Below are 12,662 nucleotides of genomic sequence, written 5' to 3'. Positions count from 1 at the left end.
ACTACTACTGTGACCTGGTACTAACACGCAGCAAAACCCATACCCACCATCAGGAGCTCTGCTGATACTGGTTAGTGCTTAGACCCCGCACCTCAGGTGAGCCCATGTCATCTGTCAGGGTGACCTGCCTGTATACCTATCCTGTTGGTTGGTCTTCTTCTATAAATACTGGTCTCTGAGCCTGAGCTCTGACCAGCACAGAAAAATCTGACCCAAACATGGAGGCCGCTATAGCCTACCAAGAAAAATGTTCCGAACTGGAAAGTGTAGTAAAGGGGCAACAGGAGAAAATCCATGACTGCAAAGATGATTGCTGGGCATATGTTCCCGTGATGTTGCTAACACAGGCATGCCTCTGTCATGATGAGTGATAGAGGGGGTGGGGACCCTCGTCCTGTAATCCCCTCATCACTGTCCCTCCTATAAAAGACAGTTCTGGTTGTTTCCTCACTCTCTGACTAAGGTCCATGAATAAAGAAATGACCTGGTAGGAGATCAGAGGAGCCATTTCCTAGTTCCCTTGAGGGTGGAATTGTAAGCTCCTCAGAGACCAAGCTGCCTGATGTGGGCGGAGTCCTGGTTTGGGGGAACCAATCAGCTCCTGTCTAGTAATCCTCTTTGTCTTTGTATTTTAGTCCATGGCCGGGAGATGAGGAAAACCTCCGAGGATTGTCTCACTTTGTCTCCAGACTGGAAAGTAGAAGATGAGGACATCACACAGTATAGTCCAGGAGAAAACCCGGCTCCCTCCAATGTCCATCCGGCACCACCCAGTATAGATGGACCATCGGATTCCTTCTATCCTGAGGAACCTCAGACTGTGCGGGACCGGGCCGGCCTTCCAACAGGGAAGAGCTTCTCCTGTACTGAGTGTGGGAAGGGTTTCTGTTCTAAATCCAAACTTAATGTGCATAAAAGATCTCACACGGGGGAGAAGCCGTATTCCTGTCCTGAGTGCGGGAAATGTTTTTCAAGGAAGACCCGTCTTTACACACATCAGAGATCTCACACGGGAGAGAAGCTGCATTCCTGTCCTGAGTGTTGAAAAGTTTTTCACAGAAGTCCAGTCTTTGCACACATCAGAGATCTCACACTGGGGAGAAGCCATATTCCTGTCCTGAGTGTGGAAAGTGTTTTTCAGATAAGTCCAATCTTTACACACATCAGAGATCTCACACAGGGGAGAAGCCTTATTTCTGTCCTGAGTGCGGGAAATGTTTTACAAAGTCTTCCAATCTTTACACACATCAGCGATCTCACACAGGGGAGAAGCCCTACTGCTGTCCTGAGTGTGGGAAATGTTTTTCACAGACGTCCAGTCTTCATAAACATCAAAGATCTCACACGGGAGAGAAGCCACTTTCCTGTCCCGAGTGAGGGAAATGTTCCTCACTGAAGTCCTGTCTTCCTGTACATCAGGGGTCCCACACAACCCTGGAGGTGTATTAGTGCCTTGAGTGTGGGAAATGTCTTCTAGATGAATGTTGCTGGACATCCCAGCTCTCATGTGGGGAAGAAGCACACCCTGATATACACCTCAGATATACTCCATGGCTGATCTTCATCATGGAAGAAACAGTCCATAAGGAGATCAGAGGTCCCCAAAGACATGGATGAAGTGTGGGATCGGGTTGGCCATTGATAGCAGGAGAAGAATACAAAAGGAGTCCTGCCCTGTGATTGGCTGAGTACATTTTGTGGTGGGAGATTTCACAAACACTTGCAGGTCTTTTTAAAAAAAAATGGTTCTACCGCCTGTATACCGGACACTTCCACCCCCTTCCTGCCCAGGCCGACTGGTAACTATCAACACTCTCACACTTTGAATGACAATTACACAGTCATGCAACATTGTACCCAAATTATATTTTTGTAATTTTTTCACACAAATAGATATTTATTTTGGTGGTATTTAAACAACACTTTTTACCATTTTTCTTGTTTCTTGTTTTTACAAATAAATGGTCTTTCCTTATAAATGTAGACAAAGGTGTATTCTGCGCCATTTCTTGGGTACAATAACCCCAATCAGTGTCTATGATTCAGTGTGTAGGAGAGTTATAGAGTCTACAAACTATGGGATAGATGTCTGAAAATCCATCATGTCTGATGACGGCAGATCTCATTTCTGAGGATCAAAAACACCAGAACGGTACAAATTGTCAGAACGTTATCTGTGAGGAAATAATCCGTATACAATTCATGGAAACAGGCGGGATCTGGAATGAAGGAGATTCCCTACTAATTCTCACAAAGTAACCGACATCCCAGTTCTGTATTTGTGATTATTAGAAGACAAAATAAAACGCAATAATGTGCAGAAATATATATTTATTAATAATATAAATCAGTACAAAATGGGGATGAAATATAATAGGTGATGATAAATAATAAACAATACAAGATAACAGTACAATGATCTAATCCACAATAATGGGGAGAAATACAAGCCAGCAATTACTTCCAAATATTAATGAATTACATCCAACTGTCTGGAAATGTCGTGTAAGAAATCAGTAACTCAGCAACATGTGACAACAGATATACAAATCCCCCCCGTGATCTCTCTACACCCAGATATTCAACGCTCAACGTGTACCTTGCCATGACTTGATGTGGAATCCCATACACAGGCCAATCCAATCCGCTTACAATCTGAGATGAAGATGTAATGTTACATGAAGTAGTCTGCCTTGTCATATATATACTGTATATATCCGGATAAACCATTTTGAGTCTAGACCTACTAGCCAGGCACAATCCTTACTCTCCACCAGTTGCCCCACCCAACCTTGCCCAGGTCCACCTCCAACCCCAGCCCATCCCCCAATGCTGTCCCTAGCCCTGCCCCCAACCACACCCCTTTAACGCTTATGAAATTACATTTTTCTTTAGAATAAAGAGTCCAAAATATAAAAAAACTGCAATTATAACATAGCTTTATGTCAATTTAAACATCACAGCAATAGCAATAGAGTGCAATCAAAATATCAAGTTTTACAGCTTTAAACCTGTGGTGAACATTTTGTATTTCTTTTGTTTATCTCCTGCATCTTTAGTAACTACAGTAAAGTCTCTTTTAAAGGATGTAAGTTTAGTTTACAGAAGTATAGCATAAGAAAAAGTGCTTATTTTGATGCCAAAAAACATGGAATAATAATTACTGTAAACATGTTGTATTTTTTATCTCCAGCAGAGACCTTAGAGAAGTGCGGCATTAAGAAAAAAGAAAAAAGTGCCTCTTTTGATGGCCAAAAAACATAAATAACAATAGTAAACATTTTGCATTTTTTATCTCCAGCATCTTATTAAAAGAGAGCTTAGAGAAGTAGTGCATTAAGAAAAAACAAAGAAGTGCTTATTTAGATGCCAAAAAACATGGCATAACAATAGTAACCATTGTAACATAGAGCAGCCATGGTTTGTGTTGTACAGCAGGACCAAGACTTGTGTAATACCCTTTTTCTGATGCAAAATACCACTTTAATGGCTGTGTGTGGATTGTATTCTATTCAATTAAGAAAATAAACACCGAAAAATGATTTTTTTGGATGCCAAAAAGCAGTAGGAAGCCAGTTTCACATCAAGATTTGCTATGGTTTTCTTTGTACAGCAGGACCAAGACTTGTGTAATACCCTTTTTCTGATGCAAAATACCACTTCAATGGCTGTGTGCGGATTGCATTCTATTCAATTAAGAAAAAAAAACACCAAAAAATGATTTTTTTGGGATGCCAAAAAGCAGTAGGAAGCCAGTTTCACATCAAGATTTGCTATGGTTTTCATTGTACAGCAGGACCAAGACTTGTGTAACGTCCCCTTTCTGATACAAAATACCACTCCAATGGCTGTGTGTGGATTGTAATCTTTTAGTGGTGGTCCATTAACAGCAATCATCAGAAGATCATCCAAAGTCTCCCGTGTCAGTGATGAACGATAGACCGTCTTTATTCTGATTTGGTAGCTATAGCCACGTTCACATGAGGCGGTTGTTGGGGGAAGTACGGCACAGAAATTGAACAGAGGGAGTATGTTGCTGAATCTTTCTGCTGATTCAGTCTTTTCAGAGTCTCAATAAAAGAGTCCATTTTGAATGGAGAGTTTGAGGTCAGCCCACTCTGCTTCTAACAGCTCAATTTTGTCTTCAAACTGATTATCAAAAACATGTTTTGCAATTCTGTGCAACTCAGTCCATCCAAAGTTGGGGATGTGAGCTTTGTCTGGCCAAGACACGCTGTTCAATATATGGACAGATTGTACAATATCTGAGGAGAACGAGGAAAGCCTCAAAATGAAATCTCTTTCTGCTTTGGCCAATACAGATTGGCCTATAGACTGAAATTCTGTCACCAGCTTGAAGGTTGGTCAGCTGCAGCTCATGTCGTTTTCCATCTTCTGTAAACTTACTAAGAAATTCAAGTTCGTTTTTTCCTTTCCCATCAGAAAGATTCTGAAGAGTTTTAGCTGCTTGTTCTAGTTTGTTTTTTTACCTGACAGATCATAAGTTCCTTGTTCTGAAGACCCTCTGACAAAGGTTTCAGCTTGCTAGAAAAATCGAATAGGAAATGCAAAAGTTTCACAAACTTCATCTGTTTCAGGTCTTTCAGGATGCCTTTAACTTTAGCAGATCACATGATCCCTCAGATGATATCTGCTCAGAATGGCTCCCTACTGTCTTCCAGTGTTGCAGAAAAGCACGCAAGGCCTCAACTTTGCTGCATAACCAGCGCACTGTGTGTACATCTTTCATTTTCAAGATTTCCTCAAAGTGTCTGCGAGATCTTTACTGGTTGGCAACCCTTCTTGATCCACGTTACAAGGGTGAAGGTGCAGAGCTCATCCAGTCTTCCCAGAGGGAGCAGAGGATGAAACATCCTGAGGATGCCTTGAAATTGTGTAACACCTTTCCAGACACTGGGAGGTCACCATTTCCTGGACAACGTGTTTCTGAGGCTTCATTCTGTCAAAGGAAGAGCGGTGGAGAAGGCGGCCAGCTGACCGATTAAACAGTTCTTTAGTCCTCAGCGCCCAGGGCTGTTAGGTTTAAGCACCCATCGGCAGGGTCTGCATCATATGGTGCAGGATTATCTAGGGGCAAGAACAGACTTGGAGACCTTTCCAACTGATCATCCCCTGGGTTACTGGGTCTTGAGGATGGATCACTGGCCAGAACTTGCTCAATATGCCATCAAGGTACTGGCCTGTCCTGCATCCAGCGTGCTTTCTGAACGGACATTCAGTGCTGATGGAGGTTTTGTGATGGATAAGAGTGCGTCTGTCCACAGACTCCGCTGACCAGCTGACATTTATCAACATGAATCAATCCTGGATAATTTTTCTATAATTTTTAACAGTTCTTAACTACAGGGCCCATGACTGCACCCAGCAATAGTAACTGTGAGGGGACACAGTGTTCAGGCACCATCAACACTGAAGGCCACATTGTTCTACACCTGTATGAGAGGTGCATTACATATAATTAGAATTTTTAGAGCCGGGTCCAATCCTGCACTCATCAAGAATAACTGAAGGGTTACGGTGTGAGTCCTGCTGCAGCAGGTTCTATACATTGTACAGATGTGCAACTTTGCAGGTAGTTTAAGGGACCCCCAGGCATGATATTTAAATGAATATTTTTTTTTTTTTTACTTTAAGCCAGTGCTTCTCAAATAGTGGGGCGCGCCCCCCCTCCATCAAGGGGGGTGCGTACAGGGGTGGGCAGAGGGCTGCTGTCTCTTACCTGGCTCCCACGATGATCCATCCAGGAAGCGCTGCTCCTTCCGTCACTCTGGCCACTCCCTCACTCCTGCCGCTTGGCTCCGCCTCCTCACCGGTGATTGGCCGCCAGAACTGTAGCTCAGGAAAGGTACACAGGCGGCCAATCACGGGCGAGGAGGCGGAGCCGAGCGGACCCGCGAAAATCGAGTGAGGGAAAAGCCGGTAAGTGTGCAGTGCAGAGGTGCTGCTGCAACCACATATGCTGGCTGCAGCAGCACCATACTGCAACAGGGGTCAGCAAGTGTCATTGGTGTCAGTGGGAGGAATAGTGCAGCATCATTGGTGTCACTGATACTAATGATGGGGCATTATTCCTCCCACTGACACCAACGATGGGGCACCATTCCTCCCACTGACACCAATGATGGGGCACTATTCCTCCCACTGATACTAATGATGGGGCATTATTCCTCCCACTGACACCAATGATGGGGCACTATTCCTCCCACTGACACCAATGATGGGGCACTATTCCACTGACACCAATGATGGGGCACTACTCCTCCCACTGACACCAATGATGGGGCACTATTCCTCCCACTGACACCAATGATGGGGCACTATTCCACTGACACCAATGATGGGGCACTATTCCTCCCACTGACACCAATGATGGGGCACTATTCCTCCCACTGACACCAATGATGGGGCACTATTCCTCCCACTGATACCAATGATGGGGCACTATTCCTCCCACTGACACCAATGATGGGGCACTATTCCTCCCACTGACACCAATGATGGGGCACTATTCCTCCCACTGACACCAATGATGGGGCACTATTCCTCCCACTGACACCAATGATGGGGCACTATTCCTCCCACTGATACTAATGATGGGGCACTATTCCTCCCACTGACACCAATGATGGGGCACTATTCCTCCCACTGACACTAATGATGGGGCACTATTCCTCCCACTGACACCAATGATGGGGCACTATTCCTACTTATAACAATTTTATAGACAAATGATACTATTTACAGTCGCGCGGGGGGGCGCAAAATGTTTTCTTCTTCCTAGGGGGGGCATGACAGAAAATAATTGAGAAGCACTGCTTTAAGCAATGAGAAATGACTGCCCCTTTAAAAACTGTACTATTAGAATTTTTTTCCCACTGATTCTTGTCCATCAGGACAGTGCCCGAGTCCCCATACCACTTTTATTGCTGACACCTAGCATATAATCCTTCTAAATGGGCACTTTTGAATTTTCAAGTTTGAGTCCCATAGGTTCGATGTTGGCGGCAAACGTTTGGTCTGTTCGAATGTTCTACCATGAACTGAACCGGGGGGTGTTCAGCCCATCACTAGTGATAAACTAGAAGTGCAGAGAGAGAGCACACAGAGCAGATCACACAAAACCCGACATACGGGGGTGTATTGGGGAATGTGAGGGCACAGTATGGATAACAAGACACAGCACAACAAAATAGTCCACCAGGTAGCAATGTAATACCACATAGATAGTCCATGTAGGATGGCCAAGCAAAATGGAGAACCAGTACACCAGGCCACCGGACGGTATGGCAAGGGGAATGTACCCAGCCCACAGGGTGAATACAGCATAGCAGTGGTTAAGTCCAGCACACTAGGCAGGGATCTAGGCGGACCAGGGTAGGATGTAGCAAGGGTCAAATCCAGCTGATACAGCAGGGATCCGGGCAGACAAGTGGTTGAGTCCAGCACAGGGCAGGGATCTGGGCAGACAAGTGGTTGAGTCCAGCACAGGGGCACTATTCCTCCCACTGACACCAATGATGGGGCACTATTCCACTGACACCAATGATGGGGCACTACTCCTCCCACTGACACCAATGATGGGGCACTATTCCTCCCACTGACACCAATGATGGGGCACTATTCCACTGACACCAATGATGGGGCACTATTCCTCCCACTGACACCAATGATGGGGCACTATTCCTCCCACTGACACCAATGATGGGGCACTATTCCTCCCACTGATACCAATGATGGGGCACTATTCCTCCCACTGACACCAATGATGGGGCACTATTCCTCCCACTGACACCAATGATGGGGCACTATTCCTCCCACTGACACCAATGATGGGGCACTATTCCTCCCACTGACACCAATGATGGGGCACTATTCCTCCCACTGATACTAATGATGGGGCACTATTCCTCCCACTGACACCAATGATGGGGCACTATTCCTCCCACTGACACTAATGATGGGGCACTATTCCTCCCACTGACACCAATGATGGGGCACTATTCCTACTTATAACAATTTTATAGACAAATGATACTATTTACAGTCGCGCGGGGGGGCGCAAAATGTTTTCTTCTTCCTAGGGGGGGCATGACAGAAAATAATTGAGAAGCACTGCTTTAAGCAATGAGAAATGACTGCCCCTTTAAAAACTGTACTATTAGAATTTTTTTCCCACTGATTCTTGTCCATCAGGACAGTGCCCGAGTCCCCATACCACTTTTATTGCTGACACCTAGCATATAATCCTTCTAAATGGGCACTTTTGAATTTTCAAGTTTGAGTCCCATAGGTTCGATGTTGGCGGCAAACGTTTGGTCTGTTCGAATGTTCTACCATGAACTGAACCGGGGGGTGTTCAGCCCATCACTAGTGATAAACTAGAAGTGCAGAGAGAGAGCACACAGAGCAGATCACACAAAACCCGACATACGGGGGTGTATTGGGGAATGTGAGGGCACAGTATGGATAACAAGACACAGCACAACAAAATAGTCCACCAGGTAGCAATGTAATACCACATAGATAGTCCATGTAGGATGGCCAAGCAAAATGGAGAACCAGTACACCAGGCCACCGGACGGTATGGCAAGGGGAATGTACCCAGCCCACAGGGTGAATACAGCATAGCAGTGGTTAAGTCCAGCACACTAGGCAGGGATCTAGGCGGACCAGGGTAGGATGTAGCAAGGGTCAAATCCAGCTGATACAGCAGGGATCCGGGCAGACAAGTGGTTGAGTCCAGCACAGGGCAGGGATCTGGGCAGACAAGTGGTTGAGTCCAGCACAGGGCAGGGATCTGGGCAGACATGTGGTTGAGTCCAGCACAGGGCAGGGATCTGGGCAGACAAGTGGTTGAGTCCAGCACATGGCAGGGATCTGGGCAGACAAGTGGTTGAGTCCAGCACAGGGCAGGGATCTGGGCAGACATGTGGTTGAGTCCAGCACAGGGCAGGGATCTGGGCAGACAAGTGGTTGAGTCCAGCACAGGGCAGGGATGTGGGCAGACAAGTGGTTGAGTCCAGCACAGGGCAGGGATCTGGGCAGACATGTGGTTGAGTCCAGCACAGGGCAGGGATCTGGGCAGACAAGTGGTTTAGTCCAGCACAGGGCAGGGATCTGGGCAGACAAGTGGTTGAGTCCAGCACAGGGCAGGGATCTGGGCAGACAAGTGGTTGAGTCCAGCACAGGGCAGGGATCTGGGCAGACATGTGGTTGAGTCCAGCACAGGGCAGGGATCTGGGCAGACAAGTGGTTGAGTCCAGCACAGGGCAGGGATCTGGACAGACATGTGGTTGAGTCCAGCACAGGGCAGGGATCTGGGCAGACAAGTGGTTGAGTCCAGCACAGGGCATGGATCTGGACAGACAAGTGGTTTAGTCCAGCACAGGGCAGGGATCTGGGCAGACAAGTGGTTGAGTCCAGCACAGGGCAGGGATCTGGGCAGACATGTGGTTGAGTCCAGCACAGGGCAGGGATCTGGGCAGGCAAGTTGTTGAGTCCAGCACAGGGCAGGGATCTGGGCAGACAAGTGGTTTAGTCCAGCACAGGGCAGGGATCTGGGCAGACAAGTGGTTTAGTCCAGCACAGGGCTGGGATCTGGGCAGACATGTGGTTGAGTCCAGCACAGGACAGGGATCTGGACAGACAAGGGGCTAAGTCAGCACAGTATAGGGAACTGGACAGAAAAGTGGGGTGATTCAAGCACAGGGCAGAGACCAGGGCAGCATGGTATGGCACATCAAGGGTATAGACTGGCAAACTGCAGCAATCGGATCCAGCAGCCACTTAGTCCAGAGTCCAGGCACTATGAGGGATGAGCAGCAATAGACACAACATAGATTCAGGGACTCACCAGTCAACAGAAGTCCAGGCAGCTTGGCAGGGAACAGGAGGTCTGGTGGGCAGAGGTTCTTCATATGCACATCATGGGTCCTCAGAAGGCTGTGTGTCCTGCCCCAGCATCTGGGCCACACAGACAGACGCTGCCAGAAGATCAGAGAGTAGAGCAGAGTCCCAGTGTCCAGGAAGCTATCTGTCTCAGCAATTCTGTGCACCAGGTAACCTCTTTCTAGGAAGACATGCAGCCCTCAGTCCTGTGTGTCCATCACAGAAGTAAACTCAGAAACGTCTGACCCTTTCTGCCAGCATAGGGTTATTATATTGTCCTTTGAGTTCAGCCAAGCCTTAAGCATCCAAACCTGCTGCTGGCCCATCTGGCTTTATCCAGCTACAGGACACAATGCTGTCTGTGCTTCAACAAACAACACACAAAAAAATATATATTTCTTCCCTCCGCTACAACCCCTGCCCCTTCCAAACATGTACCAGCAAGAGGCCTCAACATGTCTCTGCAAGGTACATGTCCCAGTTCAGCAGCAAAACTACAAAAGTATCCATGGGATGGCTTTTCATCTGAGGGCCACATGGTTATTAATGCTCTTTCCAGCAGGACATCACTTTGGGGTATGGAAGCGGTTGGCTTAGGGACACACTTGAAGTGCTGGGAGGATAATTTGATCCACTAACATTATCTCTACAGAGAGACTCTGGCTGCGGACAAACCGGTCACTGCCAGGCCAGCTACCCTGTTAGAAAAAGACTCTCAGGTCCACCTCTCCCAAGCTGGTGCACTATGTGGATATGTACCAAGCTTCTGAAGAAATGCCACTCCAATCCCAGCCCTCTGGTCACCCTTGGACCACCCATGCTACGGATGTGGACAACCCAGGCATCTCCAGGCTAGATGCCCAAGGAACTTCACCCTCCCCAGAATCAAAACACCTGCCCTGATCCCAGTGTATTTCTGGTGCCAGAAGGAAAGAGCCTTTCACCATCTTAAAGTGAATTGATGCTTCCAACAACAACTGGTGCCCTTCTAGTTTATGGAGTCCAGCCACTTACCCCAAGATAAGGCAGCACCTGTTACAGGAGCTCTGCATAGATGTACAAAAAGTCGTTGGTTTCTGTGATACAGGTGCTTTCCTGACCATCATTGATCCCTGTGAGGTGAATTCTACAGGGAATTTCTTCTGTTGGGGTAATGGCAGGACTTTCTTTTGACATTCTCCAAGGGAATGACCTGTGAGAATTTAATAGTCTGTTTCTAAGGAGTGTGACCCAGAGCGCTAGGAGTAGAACACAAGTCTGGGACAGGCGTGATGCAAGATGCAAATTCATCACGGATCTACCCTGTTAACTATGTAAAGGCTCAGGTCAATCCCACCAACACCCCAAGATTTAGGGGAGGACCTCTTGGTTTGGAAAACAGGTGGACACATAAAGGAAGAGCACCCCAGACTTGATGCTGTAGATGGAGACAGCGAGGTCACATGCAGGCTAATTGTCCCAAGAGTTGTAGGTAGAGGTCCAACTTTACAGTCACGGCTGGAAAACATCTCACAGCCGTCCTTCCGGGATGTCCGGAGTGCACTCCACTAGGTAAATGATAAGCTGACTTTGGCGTGCATGTGCGATAGCCCATCGGAGGCCCATCTCCATGACTACTCCAGCATGCTGTCGCCTCACTGCGGATGTGCGATAGCCCGTCGGAGGCCCATCTCCATGACTACTCCAGCATGCCGTCGCCTCACTGCGCATGTGCGATAGCCCGTCGGAGGCCCATCGCCATGACTACTCCAGCCTGCCATCGGCTCACTGCGCATGTGCGATAGCCCGTCGGAGGCCCATCTCCATGACTACTCCAGCCTGCCGCCGCCTCACTGCGCATGTGCGATAGCCCGTCGGAGGCCCATCTCCATGACTACTCCAGCGTGCCATCGCCTCATTGCACATGCGCCCCCACAGCCACGCACCTTTTGGCGTGCATTCCAATTCACCTCCAGAAGCTATATTTGGCAATGGCAGCACTTGATCTCCCTCTGCTGCCAGTATAGTAACACTACTCATGAATACTCCATACATCTAAAGACAAAGATCTGCCCAATGACCCCACTGACAGCCCACACAAAGCAAGGACATTCTGGCTGCCATTGAAATGTATGTGTATACCTACTTTGTGTTCACATCTATCTCCATGGAAAGAAGCCAACAATTGAGGACCAGCAGGCTTTATCCAAAGGAATTATGTATTCAGTTCATTCATTTTTACTTTTTATACATTGTGCTGATCCAACAATATTATCCCCATGAACCCCAATGCAGCATTCCCAATATGTCATTATTTATTATATGGGGATATATATATATACACAGACTATATGACCTCCTCATGTATATATTACACTGCCCTGCGTTTCTTACAGCTTTAATGCCGGTGAATGTTTCTAATGTCTCTTACTATACCTCCTGATGTGTAATGTATTGTTGCTTCTGTGAGCATGTTGTGATGTCACCTTTGTCCCGCCTCCTTTCCCGGGACTGCCCAACCCAAGTGGGAGGGTCCAACCTCTGTCCCAGGGTATATATTGAAGAGGGCTGTCATTGCCAAGTCAGCTCTGATGAAGAAGGGACTCGAAACGCGTCAGCCTGACTCTGAGAAACTTCCCTCGTGTTTAGACTCGGCTGGTCTCTGATTGGTCAAGTCTCAAGGACTTTACACGCTTGTTATACTTCTCTGTTTGTGAGGATATTTTCACATCCAATAAAATCACATTTTACTGAGGTAATGCACAAGGTTGGTG

This window comes from Staurois parvus, unplaced genomic scaffold, assembly GCF_062004578.1.
Source record: "Staurois parvus isolate SC_StPar_1 unplaced genomic scaffold, SC_StPar_1.0 ptg000174l, whole genome shotgun sequence".
Classification (NCBI taxonomy): domain Eukaryota; kingdom Metazoa; phylum Chordata; class Amphibia; order Anura; family Ranidae; genus Staurois; species Staurois parvus.
This window is presented reverse-complemented; position numbering follows the sequence as displayed.